The sequence below is a fragment of the Callospermophilus lateralis genome, chromosome 10 (assembly GCF_048772815.1).
Source record: "Callospermophilus lateralis isolate mCalLat2 chromosome 10, mCalLat2.hap1, whole genome shotgun sequence".
NCBI classification, from domain to species: domain Eukaryota; kingdom Metazoa; phylum Chordata; class Mammalia; order Rodentia; family Sciuridae; genus Callospermophilus; species Callospermophilus lateralis.
Window position 1 is genome coordinate 133,698,571 of NC_135314.1, and position 4,392 is coordinate 133,702,962.

The window sequence follows — 4,392 nt, forward strand, 5'->3', positions numbered from 1 at the left end:
GAAATGCCTTTGAACTACAGATGTTGATTTTATATTCGGCTTCTTTGTTGAATTAATTTATTAGTTCTAAAAGTTGTCTGGTAGAATTTTTTGGATCATGTTGGTAGAGAATCATGTCATCAGCAAATATACAAAGTTTGAGTTCTTCTTTTCCTATCCATATCCCTTTAATTTCTTTCATTTATCTAATTGCTCTGGATAGAGTTTCAAAAACTATGTTAAACAGAAGTGGTGAAAGATGTCTTGTTCCAGTTTTTAAAGGGAATGCTTTCCAATTTTCTCAATGTAGGATGATGTTGGCCTTGGGTTTAGCATACATAACCTTTACAATATTGAGATATGCTCCTATTATCCCTAGTTTTTCTAGTGTTTTGAACATGAATGGGTGCTGTATTTTTGTTGAATGCTTTTTTCTGCATCAGTTGAGATGATCATATGATTCTTATCTTTAAGTCTATTGATGTGATGAATTACATTTATTGATTTTCATATATTGAACCTATCTTGCATCCGGGGGATGAACACCACTTGATCATTCTGCATTATCTTTTTAATATGTTTAAAAATATGGAATGCTTCATGAATTTGTGTGTCATCCTTGCTCAGGGACCATGCTAATATTCTCTCTATTGTTCCAATTTTAGTATATGTGCTGCTGAAATGAGTACCTTGCTATGGTTTTGACTAACTGGTAGCTTGCAGTTTTTGACTATAAAAATGTACCCTATCTTCTGCAAAAGGTCAAAAGTTGCACAGGTGACTTGCCTGCTGCCCTTCTGACCCATAGCAGCAAATAAAGTTTCACATCTTGCTTCAATACTCACCCAGTAATTTACTTCAAACATGCCACAACAAAATAAGGTGGTCACAGAAAGGGCAAATATTATGCGAGACCACTTGTATGAGGAACTTAGAATAGTCAAGTTCATAGAGACACAAGTAGGACTGTGGTTGTGAGAGGACTAAGGAGAAGAAATGGAAACAATATTTAATGGGTACAGTTTTTGTGTGGGAAGATGAGCAAATACTTTTTCTATATTACCAGGTCTGAAAGAATTGGCAGACTATCTACTGCAGAGTTACGTCCCCACCTTTTTTTATCTTATTTTGAAAGAGCGTCTGGCTTAGTTGTTGAGGCAGGGTTTGAACTTGCAATTCTTCTGTCTCAGGCTTCCTCCTTGCTGGGACTGTAAGCATGCACAACCAAGCGAGAGATGAACTGTGGTGATTGTTACCCAACAAAGTGAATGTGTTTAATGTCACTGGACTATATACTTTTAAAAAGTTAAGATGTGAATTTCTTCTTTTTTTAAAAAAAAATTTACCATAATTTAAAAATGTCTACAGAATAAAATATTGTTCACTTATTGAAAGAAAACTCTTGAGAAACATGCTCAAAATGAACATCAGCTATGGGGGAGTCTCTGCTTTCAAAGTAGAAAATGGTATCAGATATTTTATACAATTATCCCAAACTGACTAGAATGAATAAAAAGCAAGTCAGCATAGCTTCCTTCAAAAGTTTGTGTAACAAATGTTCAGTGGACCTAATAAATCCACAGGGTAAGTGACACCAAAAGAGACAAATAGTTTTAGGAATTTATTCTAGATTATAGCTTGTCTTTCACTAAGTGTAAATACTATTATATGAGAAATATTGGGCTTTGATCAAAAGTCTTCTTATGTAGAAGTCAGCTTTTCATCACAGTGACCAAAAAAAAAAAAAAAAAAGGCAAGAACAACTTAAGGAGGAAAACTTTATTTGGGGCTCATGATTTTAGAGGTTTAGTCCATCGTCAGCCCACTTCATTGCTCTGGACACAATCTAAGGCAAAACATGATGGCTAAAGGGTGTTACGGAAGGAAGATGATTTGATTAGCTCATGCAGCTGAGAAGGAGAGAGAGAGAGAGAATGCTCCATAAGGCACCAGAGACAAGATAATATCCTAAAACCATGCCCCCAGTTACCCACCTCCTCCAGCCATGCCTCAGATGCCCACAGTTATCACCCAATAATCCATTTAAATTATTAACCCATTAAATGGATTAATCAGTTCCTATAATATAATAGCACCTTTTCGGGAACATCTCATATCCAAACCATAAGACAATGTACATTTTTTTTTTCAGCTCGCACACACACTGTCTCCTAAATGGCCCAATTCCAGTTTTCCCTATTGAGAAAACATACCACCTGAGTTCCTGCCAAGCCAATGGGTTGTTGCTCACATTAGTCATTGTTTTTAAGCATTTCAATTAGCATTCCTCTTCTCTGTTGTATTACTAAGAAAAATTTTTTTAAAAAAACTGAAATAATGAAATTTGAAAAAATTTAACTTATACAAAAGCTTGAGGATAAATAATTGTTTCACTAGTTGGCAAAGAATATAAATCAGTATGAAAGGCAAAAATGTTCTAAAAATAAAAAATATATATAAAAATTTAAACAGATTATTAAATTTAGAACTTTTTAAAAATCCAAGAATGAGTGGGCCCCTTAGAAGGCAAGTAGCCAACAAACTGACAAGTCTGCTCAGAGACTGGCATGTGGTCATATCACTCCCTTTGCATGAGTTATTCTTTTTTCACCAAGATTGTATTCTTCAGTCTATGAAAACATTTTTACATGTAAGAATATAAGGAGTTATGAATATAAAAAAGTATTTCTATAAGCAAAATAAATGGAAGTCATTTAAATATTTACTTTTTGGATAGACTGTTTCACAGTCCTTATTTGGAAAACTAGAAAGGGATAGGCTCTCTCTCTCCTTTCACCAAATTTGAATCTGATTTCTCTGAGTCTTCTCTAATTAGACCTGATCTTGGACATCCCTTTTTGTCCCTGTTGAGGCTAATGTGAGCAAGAATCCTGCTCCGTACATTTAGCAAATATAGCCCACACTTGGTAACTGACCACCTTGTCTTCCCTTCAGCCAGAGTTCTGTTGACTTAGTCTAGGAAAAATTATCCTACCCTGATCCACCCTGGTGTTTTCTAGTAGACATTTTTCATCCCTTTTGCATCAGTTTATCATTGGCTGCAAATTCCCACTTGTCTTTATGTGGAGAGTTGAACTCTCTCCTCCAGGGCTATACCCCATTGTAATCGTCCCTATAAGAAAATCTATCTTACCTTTTTCAAAATAATTTTTTCTTAGTTATAACTAAATATAATACCTTTATTTTATTTATTTATTTTTATGTGATGCTGAGGGATCAAACTCAGAACCTCGCACATACTAGATGAGCGCTCTACCGCTGAGCCACATTCCTGGCCCCTGTTTTACCTTTATTTATTTGTTTGTTTCGACCAGAGAATGAACCCAGGTCTGCTTAACCACTGAAGCCCATCCCCCAAAATTATTTTATTTTGAGATATGGTCTTGCTAAGTTGCTTAGAGCCTCACTAATTTGCTGAGGCTGGCTTTCAACTTGCGATCCTCCTGCTTCAGCTTCCCAAGCTGCTGGGATTACAGGCATGTGCAACCATGCCTGGCTTGTCTTACCATCTTTAAAAAGCATCATTCATGCCAAACATGCCAACTTTGACTTGGTAATGGTAGAAACAAAAACAAATCTGGTGAGAAGGCACGTAGGCAAGATTTCTTAATAGGACCTCTCTTAAGAGAGGCAGCACTGAGCAGTGTCAGGCTGGTTCCTAGAATAAAGAGAGAGAGAGAGAGAGAGAGAGAGAGAGAGAGAGAGAGAGAGTTAGTTTTATTAATGTGAAAGGGTTGTTTGCAAGGGGAACAAAGGTTTTGGAATGTTGATTGATTCAGGCATCTTTCAAAGATCTTTTCTTTTCCTATGTCAGTACTTTAACCCTATGGAAAGGTCAGTCCGTCATCCTGACTGGCCACTGTTAGTTATTCATATCTATACTGCATCCTGTATAAACATTTCTACCTTTTGATAGGGATGAGTTGCTATAGCTGTTAAGAGAACACAAACGTGGGAAATGTTCAAAGAACACAAATCATGGCCACCTGGATAGGGTTAAGTTTATCATTGAGCCCCCAGACCTCTCACTGAGTCCACACAATTGAGAACTTTGTCTTAACTCCTGGCTGATTCATTGGAGATTCATTGGTGAATCCAACTCCTGCACCCGTGGTCTAGGTAATGGTCCCTTGAGGTCAGAGAAAGACATATTTTGCTTCTTCAGCGTCTGCATACATATGTTCTGAAGCTGGCTGGGAGTTCCACACCTCTGTAGAAAAGTGCCTGCTGGACTGGAGCTCTTCCCTGGTGGCTCTTTGATTGCAGTGGAATTATGTGAATCCCCTGACTCCTAGGCCTGGCTCTGGCCTGGAAAATTTTCCTATCTCCTTGTTCCTGAGAATTATTCCTCAACTACCTGAGCTGCAAGGGTTTTCTGGACTCTTTTGTTTT

At 37.1% G+C, this 4,392-nt stretch overlaps 1 non-coding gene across 1 annotated transcript; it reads right to left on the minus strand.

The window, feature by feature from the left end:
• Nucleotides 1-561: 561 nt before the first annotated feature.
• LOC143387854 (U6 spliceosomal RNA) lies at nucleotides 562-668 on the minus strand. Its single transcript, XR_013089924.1, has one exon. It is a non-coding gene; the product is annotated as a U6 spliceosomal RNA (small nuclear RNA).
• Between the last annotated feature and the right edge of the window lie 3,724 nt (nucleotides 669-4,392).